Source organism: Tamandua tetradactyla, chromosome X (assembly GCF_023851605.1).
Source record: "Tamandua tetradactyla isolate mTamTet1 chromosome X, mTamTet1.pri, whole genome shotgun sequence".
NCBI lineage: Eukaryota > Metazoa > Chordata > Mammalia > Pilosa > Myrmecophagidae > Tamandua > Tamandua tetradactyla.
The window spans coordinates 115,170,938-115,189,431 of record NC_135353.1 but is presented as its reverse complement, the minus strand read 5'-3'; the positions used below and the strand labels follow the sequence as shown (position 1 = coordinate 115,189,431).

The window sequence follows — 18,494 nt, the reverse complement described above, 5'->3', positions numbered from 1 at the left end:
TTCTACTCATCTGCCCATATACTGGATAAAGGGTGTGTCAGTCTCAAGGTCTTCACAATCATGCAGACACACCATAAAAGCTAAATAGTTATACAATAATCTTTAAGAATCAAGGCCACTGGATTAGTTTGACAGTTTCCTTCTAGTTATTCTAGCATGCTAGAAACTAGAAAAGGAATATCTATATTATTCATAAGAATAACCTCCAGAATGAACTCTTGACTTGATTTGAAATCTCTTAGCCACTGAATTTTTATTTTGTTTCATTTTTTACCCACTTTCAGTCAGGAAGGCCTTTTCAATACCACACTGCTGGGGCCAGGCTTATCCCTAGGAGTCATGTTCTCCATTGCCAGGGAGATGTACACAACCAGGAGTCAAGTCCCATGTTGGGGGGAGGGTAGTGAGTTTCTCTGCAGAGTTGGCTTAGAGAGAGAGGCCACATCTGAGCAGCAAGAGGTTCTCTGGGTGTGATTCATAAGTAGGCTTAGCTTCTTCTTTGCAGGAATAAGTTTCATAAGGGCAAGCCCCAAGATTGAGGGCTTGGCTTATTAAATTTGTAGTTCCTAATACTTAGGAGAATATCAGGAATTCTTCAAGTGGGGAAGTTTAATATTTCCACATTTCCCCCAGCCCCTCAAGGGAACTTTGCAAATACTTCATTATTTTCTACCCAAATTACTCTGGTATGTATTGAAGTATTACATTAACTTGTGCAAAACAGCAAGCTCTCATTCACTATTTAAGGTTTAATGTAATTATGCTGTTTGAATCAAGTGACCATACAGGTTAAATTACATAATGTACTGCAGAAAATATGAATTTTGTGCCAAATAAACATTTATTCTTTTGGTCTCACACAGAAGTTAAAATTTCAAAACACAGTCAATATCAGGGTGCAAGTGTAGTTCAGTGGTAACTGTCATGCAGGAGACTGGGTTTGATTCCTGGCCTGTGAACTTCCCCCCCAAAAAATATTCAACAAATGATGTTGCAATAATGGTATACTCACATAGAAAAAGAATGAAATGTGACCCCCATGATAATGTATACAAAAAAAGTCAATATCATCCTTTACCCTGTATTCTGATTTACCTTAGTCCTAACAAAATCAGTTTCATTCACGTCTCTAATTGAAGTCAGCTCTCCTTTTCAGCTTCTTGAACAGTTCTTGTATGGGCTAATACTGACTTTCAGAACTCTAACTCTGAGTCTCAGGTGTCAGATGAACAACATTCCAGGGAATGACTGGATTATAAACAAAGAACTCCACATCTCAGAATTTAGAAATAACAGCTAAAATTTGGGAATAGATGTGAATGCTGTCAAGAGCCTACACTCTAGGAACCTTTACAACAAGCCTTATTGAACATTCTGTACTCCAAAATTGATTGGCCAATCTCTGCCTGTATTCTATCCCCTGATAATCTATGCCCTCAAATCAATTCTCAGAGTTTGCACATTATAGTTAGTCCATATTTGTCTTTTTGTTTCTGGCTTATTTTATGCAACACAGTGTACTCAAGATTCATTCACCTAGTTGCATGCTTCATGGCTTCATTCCTTCTTGCAGCTCCTCAATATTCCATTGTTAAATATACACCACAGTTCAGTCATCTATTCATCAATTAATGTACTCTTAATTGATGTGTAAAATCCACTCATGTTCCACCTTTCAATTCTTCCAAGTATATACCTAATAATAGGGTTGCAGGATCACATGGGAACCATATACTTAGCCTCTTGTGGAGCCACCACAATGCCGTCCAGAAGGGCTGCACCTCTCTGCTTTCCTACAAACCAAGAAAGGTACACCTCTCTCATCATCTTCTACAGCACTGGCATCTTTCTGTTTATTTATTTATTTTTATTTTTTTGAGTTCATGGTCTGAGAATCAAACCTGGGTCTCCAGCATGAAAGGTGAACATTCTACCACTGAACTACCCATGCACTCTTCTGTTTATTTTTAAACAGTTTTATTCACACACATACAATCCATTCTAAGTAAGCAATCAAAGGCTCCTGATATAATCACATGGTTATGTATTCACCAACACAGTGTACATGAAGATATTTCCAGTTCTTCCACAAAGAATGAAGAAGAGGAGAAAATGAGGGATAAAAAATAAATGGAGAAACAACATCACCAAGAATCCCATACTCTTCCTTATATCCCCTTTTATTGACATTTAGCTTTGGTATATTGCTTTTGGTTACAATTAATGGAAGTATATCACAATGTTACTGTTAACTATAGACCCTAGTTTGCATTGAATGTATTTTTCCCATATAACAATCCATTTTAAACACCATGCAATGTTGACATTAATTTGCTATCCCTCATATAGAAACTTTATATTTGTACATTTAATCACCATCATTTCTTTTCTTCTCTGCCTGTAGTGCTCCCTTTAATATTTCTTGTAGAACAAGTATCTTGTTCACAAACTCTCTCAGAGTCTGCCTGAAAATATTTTAAACTCTTCCTCATTTTTGAAGGGCAGTGTTGCTGGATATAGAATTCTTGGTTGTCTCCACTGTTTCTGCTGAGAAATCTGCGCATAAACTCATCAAACTTCCCTTTTCTCTTGCTGCTTTCAGAACTCTCTCTTTGTCTTTGAGATTTGACAATCTGATTAGTAAGTATTTTGTAGTAGGTCTATTTGGATCTCTTGTGTTTGGGGTATGCTACACTTCTATACTTTTATGCCTTTTATGATAATTGGGAAATTTTTAGTGATTATTTTCCCCATTATTTTTTCTGCCCCTCTTCCCTTCTCTTCTCCTCCTGGGACACAGAACATATATTCATGCACTTCATGTTATCAATCAATTCCCTGAGACCCTGTTCATATTTTTCCATTCTTTTCCCTATCTGTTCTTTTGAGTGTGGGATTTCAGATGACCTATTCTCTAGTTCACTATCCTTTCTTCTGTTTATTCAAATCTGCTGTGTAAGTCTCCATTTGTTTCCATCTCTTTTATTGCGCCTTTTGTTCTGATAAGTTCTGCCATTTGTTTTTTTCAAGTTTTGAGTTCCTGTTTATGGTCACCCTATATCTTCCTTATATCCTTCATCTCTTTTGCCTTATCTTATCTCAACTCATTGATTTGATTTAGAAGGTCTGTTTGAAGGTCTTCAATTAGTTGTTTCAACTCCTGTATCTCATTTTAAATGTTAGTTTGTTCCTTGCTGGGGCAATATCTTAATACTTTGTAGTATGCTCATGATTTTTTGCTGGTGCCTAGGCATCTGATTTGCTTGATCAGTTTATTCTGGAGGTTGTTTTCATTCTTTAACCTGGGTTTTTCTTGTTAGTTAGCTTTGTTCTTTATCTGTTCTTTGACATTCAGTTCAACTCATTCTAGACCTCTAGCATAGCTTCTGTTTAACTGATCATAATTTTTCAACTCTTGTTTTTCTGGTTCTTGCCCTGACTATATGGAGCCTTTTCTTTCAAAGGGTCTTCCCAGTGATGGTGGACCCAATCAGACATTCCCAGAGCAGACAAGCCCAAGTCTCAGGAAGAGAGTATAATCAGTATCAGATTTTCTTGAGTATGAGACCCAGAAAGTTGCTAGTCTTTCCTGTGAAACCTCTTGACTCTGTGCTTTTCCTATTCTACACAGCAGGTGCCACTTGTCATCCTGCATCTTCCCCCTAGCCTAAAGTGGTGTAGTGCCTTTAATTCTCAGCAGATCCTGTCCTTGACAGTGGTATAGTTGAGACAGGGGCTGAGGTAGAAGACGGGCTTAAGATATTTCTTTTTCCCAGCCCCTGGGGTCTGAATTCTCTGAGACCTGTCACTTGTGCTGTGCTCTGCTCTCCCTTCTCTAGGGGAAAATTCATCCTTTAGGGAATTATCTCCTCACCAGATTAGTTACTTATCTCAGACATATCTTAACTCTGCCCCTGCCTATATCAGTGCTGACAACTGAAAATGCCTGAAACATTTTGATACTTAAAATAATCCTTTTTAGATCAGGTCCCCAGTTTCCTGGGCTCACCAATCAAGAGCCAGAGTTTGTACCCTGTTCTATGTGCACCTTTTCTGGTGCACACCCCCTTGCCCTTTCCAGTATGCTGATCTCAGCCAACTCCAAAAGCTTCTGCTTTTTTTTCTGTCAGCTCACCTCCTTTCTGCTGGGAGAGACCTTGGGGTTCCTTCTGTTCTTGTTCTGGGTTTATCTGTGCAGCTGTCCAAACTTGTTAATTAAAACCACAACTGGAGCTTGGTTGAACTACTTTCCCTTGCTCCTAGTAGAGCCTGCTTCTTTTTCCCATGGGAAAGTGTCTACAAAACAGCCTGCCATGCCAGTGGGGCAGAGGCACCAGCCTCCACAGTTTGGGAGACTTATTTACATTTCTGTACTGTGATCTTGGTCCTTCCACCCATTCCAGACTGCTGTATGATGTGTGTCCAGTCACAGGCGCCCCCCCAAAAACAGTTCTTCCAGACAGTTCCTACTTACTAGCTGCTCTAGAAGATTAAGTTTTGCACCTCCTTACACCACCATCTTACCCTGCCTCCTGATTCTATATGCTTGTTTTTTGTTTTGTTTTTACTTTTTTTTTTTGCATTGGCAGACACCAGAAATAAAACCCAGATATCTGGCAAGGCAGGCAACAACTCTGCCACTGAGCCACTGTGGCCCACCCTCTATATGTTTTTAACACAATTTTCATTATCTCTAGCTTCTTTTATCTGGAGCACTGATTCTGAGAGGAGTGTCCTTCAAGAGAAGCCCTCCTCAGGTCACTTTTTTCCAGCCAAAATAGACTCAGGGACCTATGAAGAGAATGTATTTCAGGCCCAAAGTGCCCTGGGGGAGAGACCCAGAAGTACACCAATCTTGTCTATATCACCTTACCAATTCTGTGCATTCCTTGCATGCCCAGAAAATTTTTCTATTCTTCCACTTATTCTCCACCACTGTAACATGGTTCTGTGTCTTTAATTCTCAACCAACACTGCCCCTACTTGGGGCATGGTTGAGACAGACTGCCAGCTACTTTTGTCTGGGGTGTGTTGAAACTGTTACTCAGGTCCTAGACCTTGCTATCTGAATTCTCTAAACAGCAGCCACATACTGTGTTGGTCCAAGTTCCCACCCTCTTTTTGGGAGGAATGGCCACCCTTCAGCAACCTGTTTCCCATTGCCGCAAGAAATTAGAGTATCTCTCAATCTGTCCCACTTCTGCCCCTGCTGGCAAAGAGGCTTCTTGCTGCTTTCTTTTCTGGGTGGGTGAAAACTGTATCTGTTCTTGGAGCTGGAATCTAGCACCCCAAATTTATTCATCAAAAGCCACAGATTTTGCCCAGGTGTGCCTCCTTTTTCTTGGGGAAGAGCTGCCCTTCAGAAACTTGATCCTCACTCTCTAGAGAAGCTACTGTGTTTCTCAGTCAACCCCACTTTCGCCCCTGAAAGAAGCAGGGTTTTAACAAAGGCTTACAGCTGTTTTCTGTCCAGGGTGAGTTGTAAATTTATCTGTGCCTGAGGTTGGTACCCAGAAGTCCAAATTCATTAATCAGAAGATGCAATTGGTGCCCAGTCATGCTCCTCGCACCCCATTTCTTGGAGAAAGGACTTCTATTTCCAACCAGGCAGTGGCTCCAAAGGCAATTTGTCACACAGATAGGGGGTGGACACAAGCCTCCACAGTATGGAGATATCTACTCACAGATTTTTCACCTCAGTTTTTCAGTTTTTGGCCTTTCTTGAAGTAAATTATCTTTCCATGGATGCCTTCATTTGGACATTTTGTAAGTTTAGAGCTGTAAACTTGTAACTTATTAAAGTCCCCTTTATAAAAGTTGTTCCAGTTTTGGTATATTGTATTCTGGCAGCTTGCAAACCAACACATCTGGCTTTGGTGTTATAGCAATATTATGCTAGCTTCATAGAATGAGTTAGGTAGTTTCCTCCTCTTCAATTTTTTGGAAGGTTTGAGCAAAGTTGGTATTAACTCTTCTTGGAATGATTGGTAGAATTTACTTGTGAAGCCATGTGGTCCTAAACTTTTCTTTATTGGGTGGCTTCTGATGATCATTTCAATCTCTTTACATGTCATTGATTTTCTGAGGTCTTCATTTTCTTCTGGTGAGTGAAGGTTGTTAGTGTGTTTCAAGGAAATTTTCCATTTCGTCTAAGTTGTCTAGTTTGTTGGCCTACAGTTGTTCATAGTATTCTCTTACGATCCTTGCTTTTTCTGTGGGGTCATTAGTAGTGCTCCACTCTCATTTCTGATTTTATGCAATCACATCATCTCTCTTTTTTTCTTTGGCAGTCTAGTGATGGGTTTTATTGATTGCACACAAGGGATGCTCAATAAGACTACATGCCAATTTCCATCAGAAAATGCGGAGATGAAAAGGGAGTTGCATGATGTATTTAAGGAACTGAAAGGGAAAAACTTTCAGCCAAGAATACTTTATCTGGGAAAACCATCTTTCAAAAATGAAGGTGAGTTAAAAATAATATTCACAGACAATGTCACAGACCTGGTTCGATTTCTGATGCCTGCCCATGCAAAAAAAAAAAAGTGTATACACACACATACATATTCACATATAAACAGAAATTGATAGAGTCTGCTAACAAGAGATTTGCCCTATAAAATTGACTCAGAATTAAAACATGGCTTTTCTGGGGTACATAATACTTTCAAACTGGCACACAAGATAAACATACTAAAGAAAAGAAAACTACAGACCAATTTCTCTCATGAATACAGATGTACAAAACCATCACAAAATACCTGCAAATCAAAGCCAAAAGCACATTAAAAGAACTATATACACCATGACCAAGTGGGTTTTATCCCAGGTATGCAAGGATGGCTCAATACAAGAAAATAAATTCATATGATATACCACATTAATAAAGTGAAGTAAAATCCCATATGATTATTTCAATAGACCTAGAAAAGGCATTGGTCAAAATCCAGCACTCTTTCTTGACAAAAACACTCTTAAAGCTAGGAATAGCAATTAATTTTCTCAACATGATGAAAGTCATTTTTCAAAAACCCACAACTAACATCATATTCAATGATAAAATATGTAAAGCTTTTTACCTACAATCAGGAACAATACAAAGATGACCACTGTCATGGTCTGATTCATCTGTCAACTTGGCCAGGTGGTGGTACCTGTTTGTTTGGTTGGGCAAGTGCTGGCCTGTCTGTTCCTGTGAGGAGATTTCATAGAATTAAATCATGATCATGTTGGCTACATCCACAGCTGATTCCATTTGTAATCAGTCAAGGGGAGTGTCTTCTTTAATGATTGTTCTAGTTTGCTAGCTGCTGGAATGCAATATACCAGAAATGAAATGGCTTTGAAAAAGGGGAATTTAATGAGTTGCTAGTTTACAGTTCTAAGGCCAAGAAAATGTCCCAATTAAAACAAGTCTATAGAAATGTCCAGTCAAAGGCATCCAGGGAAAGATACCTTGGTTCAAGAAGGCTGATGAAGTTCAGGGTTTCTTTCTCAGCTGAAAGGGCACATGGTGAACACACCATCATCTGCTAGCTTTCTCTCCTGGCTTCCCATTTCATGAAGCTCCCCGGGAGGCGTTTTCCTTCTTCATCTCCAAAGGTCACTGGTTCATGGACTCTCTGCTTTGTGGTGCTGCAGCATTCTCTGCTCTCTCTGAATCTCTCCTTCTCCAAAATATTTCCTCTTTTGTAGAACTTCAGAAACTAATTAAGACTCACTCAAATGGGTGGAGACATGTCATCCCCTAATCCAGTTTAACAACCATTCTTGACTAAATCACATCAACCAGGGAGATGATCCAATCACAGTTTCAAACATACGGTGTTGAATAGAGATTATTCTACCTTATGAAATGGGACTTATATTAAAACATGGCTTTTCTTAGGGGGCACACTTCCTTTCAAACCAGCACAATGAGTGATGTTTAATCTAATCACTGGATCCTTTTAAGGAGGATTCAGAAAAGACAGGCTATCTTCCTGCTTCAGCCAAAAAGCCTCTCCTGTGGAGTTCAACTAGACCATCCATCAGAATTGTCAGCGTCACAGCCTGCCCTATAGATTTTGGACTCTACATTCCCATGGTTACATGATACACTTTTATAAATTTAATATTTATGAATACATCATGTTCATTCTGTTTCTCTGGAGAACCCTAACTAGTACAACTTGGTACCAGGAGTGCTTCTTAAGAAACAAAATCTTAAAAATGGGTTTTTATGATTTTCCACTATGACTGGACTGAAAGGTACTAAGTACTCTGCTTCCAATAATCAGAATGACACTGCCAATCCATGGAATGAGTTGGCAAAAGAAATAGTCAAAATATCACCATTCAATTCTTCTAATGCTTCACTTGTACGAAGCCAGGCTCTGGGGGATAATGTTTTTGACACCTTTACAGAGTTTTGTAGAAATAGGAGGTATAGAGATGTTGGCTGGTTGTTGTTAGATACACTGGCTACATTAATGAGTGAAAAGGATGGGCTTAAGGCATCAAATGAGAAGCTTAAGTGCCGTCTGAGAGATGTAGAAGTTTCTATGAGTGTTCTGAAGGAAAATTTTTATTTCCTGTAGCCTACACTCGAGATCTCTGAAAATCAGACTCAGAATCTTATTGTTAGAGTAGCAAACTTTACAATGTAAACTGAAATCTTAATCTTGCATTGTGTCTGCCATTAAAGTGAGGGGGTTCATTGGAAAGGAGTGGGACCCTGAAAAATGGAATGGTGACATATGGATTGATAATGATGTTGGGGGCGAGATTGAAACCCTAGGTCATGCTGAGTCTTCTCTAGATAGCACTGCAATAGTCTGCCCTGAGGACATAGCCACCCCACCCTCCAGCCTGCCTTGGGGAGTTTGCCACCCAACTTTCACCAGAAGGGATTAGCCCTAAAGTGATTAATCCTGTTCCACCACATGAAACTTCAAATGAATGCCCTGAAGCAAATGGCTTGGAAGATATTGCTAATTCCTTTCATGACCCACCCCCACCACCCCTCATTTCTTCCAGATCTATAACTAGACTAAAGTCTCAACAGGCCCTTAAAGGTGAGGTACAAAGTATCACACATGAGGAGGTACGTTATACTCCAAGAGAACTGTGTGAGTTTTCCAATTTACATAGACAGAAATCAGGGGAATATGTGTGGCAATGGATTTTAAGGGTGTGGTATAATGGTGGAAGGAATATAAGGCTGAATCAGGCTGAATTTATTGATAGGGGCTGTGCTGCTTTGAAAGGATGTCTGGACCTTAGAAAAGCCATGTTTTAATCAAAATCCCATTTCAAAAAAGGCAAAATAATCCCTATTCAATACTGTATGTTTGAAACTGTAATCAGATCATCTTCCTGGAGATGTGATTTAATCATGAGTGATGACATGTCTCCACCCATTTGGGTGGATCTTGATAAGTTTCTGAAGTCCTATAAAAGAGGAAACATTCTGGAGAGAGTCCCTTTTTGTAGAGTCACAAGAAGGCCAGAAGATGCCACCATGCTCACCGTGTGCCCTTCCAGCTGAGAGGAAACATTGAATGTCATTGGCCTTCTTGAACCAAGGTCTCTATCCCTGGATGCCTTAAATTAAACATTTCTATAGATTTGTTTTAATTGGGACATTTTCTCAGTCTTAGAACTGTGAACTAGTAACTTATTAAATCCCCCTTTTAAAAATCCATTCTGTTTCTGGTATATTGCATTTCAGCAGGCAGCAAACTAGAACTTGGGCCCACTAAACAGAGATTCTGCTTGCAGTGTTATAGCTCAAGGGGTTAGAAAAGGCATTAACAGTTTGTTTGGATGGTTGGTTGAAACATGGATCAAAAGGTGGCCAACATTACTTGAGGTTGAAATGCCAGAACTGCCCTGGTATAATGTAGATGAGAGGATCCAGAGACTTAGAGAGATTGGAATGTTAGAGTGAATTTATCATGCAAAGCCTGCTTTTACACCCCAGGAATGTCTGGAGGATGCACCTTTTACCAGAACAGTGAGAAATAAATTTGTGAGACTAGCACCATCATCCCTGAGGAGCTCTTCTCTATAGGTAGTTGCACTTCTCTATAGGTCAGATATCGCTGTGGGAACTGCTGTCACTGAGCTGGAATCCTTAAACACAATGGAGATGAAAGGATCCTGAGTTGGCAGAAGCTGGGTGACAGCACTTAATCACCAAAGACAGGGTGGATGTGGTTATTATAATAGATAGCAAACTGAAAGCAGGAGTCAAAATAATCTGACTCACAAAGATTTGTGGCACTGGCTAGTAAATCATGGGGTACCTAGAAATACAGTAGATGGGCAGTCTATTAAATTATTGTTTGAGCTGTATAAACAAAAGAGTTCTAGGTCAAGTGAACAGAAGTCTCACCTGAATTACAAAAACACAGAATCACATCCCCTTAATCAATTTCCAGACGTGAAACAATTTACAGACCCAGAGCCCCTTGAAATGAAGAGGAGGCCAGGTTCCTTTGGGGGAGAACCCTGTTACATTGCCACAAATTTATGCTGTTAGTCTTCCCCCAAGCCTTCCCCAAGGAGACAGATGGCCTTTTACCAGGGTAACTGTGCATTGGGGAAAAGGAAATGATCAGATATTTCGGGGATTGTTAGACACTGGTTTAGAAATGTCATTAATTCCAGGGGACCCAAAACGTCACTCTGGTCCATTTGTCAAAACGGGGGCTTATGAAGGCTAGTTGATCAATGTAATTTTAGCTCAGGTCTGTCTCACAGTGGGTCCAGTGGGCCTCTGGACTCATTCTATAGTTATTGCCCCAGTTCCAGTATGTATAAGTGGCATAGACATACTGAGCAACTGGCAGAATCCCCACATTGGCTCTCTAACTCGTGCAGAGGAGGCTATTATGATGGGAAAGGCCAAGTGGAAGCCACTTGAACTGCCCCTACCTAGCAAAATAGTAAATTAGAAGCAATACCGTATTGCAGAGATTACTGCCACTCTTAAGGACTTGAAGGATACAGGAGTGGTGATTCCCACCACATCTCCATTCAACTCTCCTATTTGGCTTGTGCAGAAAACAGATGGGTGTTGGAGGATGACAGTGGATTATTGTAAGCTCAACTAGGTGGTAGCTCCAATTGCAACTGTTGTTCCAGATGTGGTATCATTGCTTAAGCAAATCAATACATTCCTTGATACCTGGTATGGAGCTATTGATTTGGCAAATGCTTTTTTCTCAATAGCTATTAGTAAGGAACACCAGAAACAGTTTGCTTTCAGCTGACAAGGTCACCAATATACTTTCACTGTCCTTCCTCAGGGGTATATAAACTGTCCAGTCCTACGTCATAATCTTGGCCGCAGGGAGCTTGATCATTTCTCTCTCCCACAACACATCACACTGGTCCATTATATTGATGATCTTATGTTGATTGGACCTAGTGAGCAAGAAGTAGCAACTACTCTAGACTTACTGGTAAGGAATTTGCATGTCAGAGAATGGGAGATAAATACAACAATAATACAGGGGCCTTCCACATCAGTGAAATCTCTATGTGTCCAGTGGTGTGAGACATGTTTGAGGTATCCCTTCTAAGGTGAAGGATAAGTTGCTGCATCTGGTCTCTCCTACAACCAGAAAAGAAGCACAACACCTATTTGGACTCTTTGGATTTGGGCAATGACATATTCCTCATTTGGGTGTGCTACTCTGGCCCATTTATCAAATGACCGGAAAAGCTGCTAATTTTGAGTGGGGACCTGAACAAGAGGAGGCTCTGCGACAGGTCCAGCCTCCTGTACAAGCTTCTCTTTCACGTGGGCTGTATGATCCAGCAGATCCAATGATGCTAAAAGTGTCAGCGCAAATAGAGATGCTGTTTGGAGCCTGTGACAGACCCATATAGGGGAATCACAATGTAGACCCTCAGGATTTTGGAGCAAACCCTTACCATCTGCTGCAGATAACTACTCTCCTTTTGAGAAACAGCTTTTGGCCTGCTATGGGGCCTTAGTAGAGAATGAACTCTTAACATTGGACCACCAAGTTACCATGAGACCTGAGTTGTTTATCATGAGCTGGGTGTTGTCTGACCCACAAAGCCATAAAGTTGGGCATGCACAGCAGCACTCTATTGTAAAAGGAAATGATATATATGAGATAGGGCTAGATCAGGTCCTGAAGGCACAAGTAAGTTACATGAGGAAGTGGCCCAAATGCCCATGGTCTCCACTCCTGCCCCATTACCTTCTCTTTCCCAGACCAGAGCTGTGGCCTCTTGGGGAGTTCCTTACAGTGAAATGACTGAGGAAGCGAAATCTCGGGCCTGGTTTACAGATGGTTCAGCATGATATGCAAGTACCACCCAAAAGTGGACAGCTGCAGCACTCTAGCCCCTTTCTGGGGTGTCCTTGAAGGACAGTGGTGAGGGGAAATCCTCCCAGTGGGCAGAACTTCGAGCAGTGCACCTGGTTGTTCATTTTGCTTGGAAGGAGAACTGGCCAGAGGTGCATTTGTATACTGACTCATGGGCTGTTGCTAATGGTGTGGCTTGATGGTCAGAGACTTGGAAAGAACGTAATTGCAAAATTGGTGACAAAGAGCTCTGGGGGAGAAGTATGTGTCTAGACCTTTCTGAGAAGGCTAAAAACATGAAGAAATTTGCGTCCCATGTGAATGCCCATGAAAGGGTGACTTCAGCAGAGGAAGGTTTTAAGAATCAAGGGATTTAGGCGACCCATTCTGTGGATATCAGTCAGCCTCTTTCCCCAGCAATTCTTGTCATTGCCTAGTGGCTCATGAACGAAGTGGTCATGGTGGTACGGATGGTGGTTATGCCTGGGCTCAACAATATGGACTTCCACTCATCAAGGCTGACTTGACTACAGCCACCGCTGAGTGCCCAATCTGCCAGCAGCAGAGACCCACACTCAATCCCCGATATGGCACTATTCCCTGAGGTGACCAGTCAGCTACATAGTGGCAGGCTGATTACATTGGACCACCCCTTTCAAGGAAGGGGCAGCAATTTGTTATAACTGGAATAGACACATACTCTGGGTATGGGTTTGCTTTCCTGCACACAATGCTTCTGCTGAAACTCCCATCTGTGGACTTACAGAATGTTTTATGCATCATCATGGTACTCCATACAGCATTGCCTTTGATAAAGGAAAACACTTCACAGCAAATGAAGTGCAGGAATGGGCACATGCTCATGGAATTCTCTGGTTTTACCATGTTCCCCTTCATCCAGAAGCAGCAGCATTGATAGAATGGTGGAATGGCCTTTTGAAAACTCAATTATGGTGCCAAGTAGGTGGCAATACCTTGACACCTGGGGTTATGTTCCCCAGGAAGCTGTGTATGCTCTGAATCAGCTTCCACTGTATGGTGCTGTTTCTCCCACAGTCAGGACCCAAAGGGTGGAAATGGGAGTGGCAGCACTCACTGTTACACCCAGTAACCTACTAGAAAAATTTTTGTTTCCTGTCCCTGTGACCCTGATTTCTGCTGGTCTACAAGTCTTAGTTCCAAAATGGGGAGTGCTTCCAACAAGAGAAACAACAATGATTCCATTTAATTGGGATCTAAGACTACCATCTGGTCACTTTGAGCTACTTATACCCCTGGATCAACAAGCCAAGAAGGTGATTACATTACTGGCAAGGGTGATTGACCCTTACTATCAGTGGGAAATAGGACTGCAACTGCACAATGGAGGTAAAGAAGAGTTTTCCTGGAATATTGGAATGAAGGAGATCCCCTAGGGCATCTTTTAGTACTACCATGCCCTGTGATTAAAATCAATGAAAAACTGCAACAACCCAATCCAGGCAGGACTACCAATGACTCTGAAACTTCAGGAATGAAGGTTTGGGTCACCCCACCAAGCAAAGAACCACGGCCAGCTGAAGTGGTTGCTGAAGGCAAAGGGAACATGGAATGGGTAGTGGAAGAAGGTAGTGATAAATATGAACTAAAACCACGTGATCAGTTACAGAAATGAGGAATGTAATGCTGTTTTGTTCATGTTATAGTATTTAAGTTGTAGGACATCAAGTTTAAGAATGAATATTACCCGAGGACTTGCACCCTATTTGGAGAGATTTAATGTGTTTCCAATTATATGCAGGACAGTTGAGTATTGTTATGTGAAAGAAAAAAATGTGTGTTTTATTGTTTTTTATTTATAAATTAGGTATGGGTTAAGGTGATGTGGATAGCTGCCAAGTTGACAAGGGGTGGACTATCATAGTCAGGTTCAAGTGTCAACGTGGCCAAGTGGTGGTACCTGTTTGTTTGTTTGGGCAAGTGTTGGCCTGTTTGCTGTAATGAGGACATTTCATAGAATTAAATCATGATCACATCAGCTGCATCCACAGTTGATTCCATTTGTAATCCACCAAGGGGAGTGTCTTCTGCAATGAGTGATGCTCAATCTAGTCCCTGGAATTCTTTTAAGGAGGATTCATAAGAGACAGGCTGTCTTCCTACTTCAGCTGGCAAGCCTCTCCTGTGGAGCTCATCCAGACCCTCCATCAGAATCGTCAGCTTCACAGCCTGCCCTGAAGGTTTTGGACTCTACATTCCCACGGTTATGTAAGACACTTTTATAAATTTTATATTTGCGAGTGTTTCCTGATGATTCTGTTTCTCTAGAGAACCCTAACTATTACAACCATTTTCACCACTGCTATTCAATATTTTACTAGGAACACTAGCCTGAGAAGTTGGGTAAGAAATGGAAATAAAAGATGTCCAAATTGAAGTTAATAAATGAGTGCAGAAAAGTGGCAAAGTACAAGATCTACACGCAAATATCCACTGTGTTCTTACACACTAGCAATGAACAATCTGAAGAGCAAATTAAGAATCAATTCTATTCACAATAGCATCTAAGAGAATAAAATATCTAAGAATAAATTTAACCAAGGATATGTACTGAAAACTAGAAAACACTGCTGAAGGAAATTTTAAAAGCCCTAAATAAGTGGCAAGACATGCCACGTTCATGAACTAAGAGTTCATATCAGTAAAATATTGCCATTATGTAAAGCAAACTACAGATTCAATACAATACTTATAAAAATTTCAGCAGCCTTTTTTTTTTGCAGAAATAGAAAAACTGTTCTTGAAATTCATAAGAATTAGAGACCTGGAATATGCAAAACAACTTTGGGAAACATCAAAGTTAAAGGACTCACCCTTCCCAATTTCAAATGGTACTACAAAGCACAGTAATCAGAACAGTGTGGTATTGGCATAAAGATGGATCAATAGAAGAGAATTGAAGTCCAGAAAGAGACTCACACATCAATGGTTAATTTTCAGCGAGGGTGCTAGTTACATGCAAAGAAGAAAAAATAGATTCTTCAATGATTGGTTCTAGAAAAACTGCCAGAATGCAATATACCAGAAATGGAATGACTTTTAAAAAGGGGAATTTAATAAGTTGCAAGTTTACAGTTCTAAGGCCATGAAAATGTCCCAATTAAAGCAAGTTTATAAAAATGTCCAAATTAAGGCACCAACAAGAGATTACCTTCCTCAAGAATGGCCAATGATGTTCAAGGTTTCTCTCTCAACTGGAAAGTTACAGGGCAAACATGGCAACACCTGCGATCTTTCTCCCCAGGCTTCTTTCATGAAGCTCCTCCAGGGGCATTCTCCTTCTTTATCTCCAAAGGTCTCTGGCTGCATGGGCTCTCATGCTTCTCAGTTCTATCATTGCTCTAAAGCTTTTTCTAATGTTTCCTCTTTTTAAAGAATTCAAGTAAACTAATCAAGACCGACTTGGAATGGGGGGGGGTGTCACAACTCCATGGAGATAAATTAATCAAAGGATTCCAACCTAAAGTACTGAATAGGGATTGAAAGATGGTTGTTCCTACAAGATTAGATCAGGATTAAGGCATGGATTTTCTAGGGTATGCAAATCCTTTCAAACTGGCACATTGGTCTAAATAAAAATGCTTAAACTTTAAAACTCTTACTTATATAGGGGCAAATCTTCATGATCAGCAATGGGTTCTTAGATATGACACAAAAAACATGAGCAAAAAAAATAATAGATAAACTTGATTTCATAAAAATTAGAACTTTTTTGCATCAAAGGAAGTTATCAAGAAAGCCAAAAGACAACCTACAGAATAGGAAAGAAGAGCTGCAAACCATATGTTGCATAAGGACTTTATATCCAGAATGTATAAAGAACTTCTATAGTGCACCAACAAAAAGATGAATAACTCAATTAATGAACAGGCAAAGGATTTGTGCAGACATTTTTCTAAAGAAGGTATACAAATGGCCATAATCATGAAAAAATTTTCCACATTATAAACAACTAAGGAAATGCAAATCAAAACCACAATGAGATACCATTTCACACCCAAAAGTGTGGCTATTAATTAAAAAACAGAGATAAGTGTTGGAGAGGACCCAGAGAAATAGGAACATTAGTGCATTATTGGTAGGAGTCTAAAATGGAGCAGTCACTGTAGAAAGCAGTATGGCAGTTCCTCAAAAAGTTAAATATAGAATTACCATAGATCCTATTTCAATTCTGGGTATATATCCAAAGAAAGTGAAAACAAGATCTCCAACAGATACTGTACACTAATATTTATATTAGCAATTGGTCACAATAGTATAAAGGTGGAAAAAATGTGTCTATCAACAAATGAATGGATTAAAAAATATGATACCTACACAACAATGGAATATTATTTGGCCATAAGAAAGAATGAAATTATGAGACATGTTCCAACATGGAACAATCTTGAAAATGTTATATCCAATGAAATAAGAAACATAAGGACAGATATTGTATGATTTAACTTAAAAGAGATTAGAGATGGAAATTTTGCAGAAATAGAAAGTAAATTAGAGGTTTCCAGAGAGTGAGAAGAGAGAGTAGAGGGAGTTTTTGTTTCCAAACAAAACACTAAGACAAAAGCAAAAGGAAACAAAGACTCTTTCTATCTTTTCACTGAAATTCTTGATGGAAAAAGAGCTCCCACATTGTACACATGGTTGGCTGCCCTGCCTGTGGAAACATTGGCTGGAGTGGTAAGATTTTTGTGGATGAGTCCATATTCAAATGTGCATCTGCCCCTGTAGTGAGTATGCCTTTAGTCTGAAGGAAAGATGTGTGCAGGGGAGGAACTGAGAGCAATTTTATAAGAATCAGGGCATACTACAAAAGCAGGTAGATTGGGGAGGAAGCACTAAGTACAAAGCTCAACAGGAAGAGACTGACAGTGGAAAATGTCCATAATTGGTCCTAGGGGGACAAAGAGCCTTTTTCTTTCTTCTACCATCCTCTGACTCCCTATTCAAAAACTGGTGCTGACCCTGCCTTGCCTCTTTGATCTGAGGACACTCAATTTCCTCACACACACACAGAGAAGTCTACTCCATTGCTACTACCATTTTATTCTTGGGGCCCTATTCAAACCTCAAGTTCTCTGACTTCATAATTCTTGAAGAGAAAAATGAAGAAGAAATACTGAGTATGCATTAATTATTTCCAAAAAGTTCAATTTTGGTGGTGATGAGGGTTGGTAGGGAATTGTGGGAGGTGCAGGGGAATGAGCATTTAGACTTATAGAATATTAGAAGTGGAAGGAATTTTAGCTTTGTTCTACTCATCCAGTCTACATTTTACTGATGGTTGCTGGAAGTTGGCTACCCAAGGTACTGAGTGTGCCATTTGAATCTGTTATGTACCCCCAGAAAAGCCATGTTGTAGTCCTGATCTAATCTTGTGGGAGCAGATGTTTCTTTTAATCCTGATTCAAAACTGTAGGTTAGAAAATTTCTGCCTCAGGACTTCAACTTTCCCTTTACTAGAATTTCCATCTTGCCATCTGCCCTACAGAATTCAGACTTGCCAGACCCTACAAATGTGTGAGACAATTCCTTAAAATGAAATAAATCATACATCACATATTTTTTAAAAATAGAGGTTGGAAATATTAATGATTGATGAAATTTTGGGAATAGAAGTTCTTTGTACCATTTTACAACTTTACTGCTAAGTTAAAAATTATTTCAAAATTAAAAGTTAAAGTGTCACATAAATATGTTATTCTGGATCATTCTGATGTCCAATTAGTCCTGTCCCAGGATTTTACTCCAAACCCTCACTTGCACTTAAGATTCCAGTTACACCAAAGAATACTATTTCAATTCTCAGAATTTAATGAAAAGCAAGTAAATAAACAAACAATGAAAAAGCATAGGAAGACATAAAAGTCAAATGACATGTTCAAACCAGATGAAGTCCAAATCATTTTAAGGTATGTTGTTAGTAACATCACCACAATACAGTTTTTAGCACGTTTCCATCCACCCAGAAAGATCACTGGCTCCTGTTTGCAGTCAATATGCTGTTCCCAGTTCCAGCCCCAGTTAACAACCGACAGGCTTTAGTAAGCTTTGAAGTCAGGAAGTGTAGTCTCCCAGCTTTGTTCTTCTGTTACAATATTGTTTAGGCTATTCTGGGTCCTTTGCTTT

General features: G+C 39.9%; 1 pseudogene; it reads left to right on the top strand.

Annotated features, from left to right (window-relative positions):
* The first annotated feature begins 6,369 nt into the window (after positions 1 to 6,369).
* LOC143672021 (UPF0711 protein C18orf21 homolog pseudogene) overlaps positions 6,370 to 18,494 on the top strand; it is a 39,097-nt pseudogene continuing 26,972 nt past the window's right edge.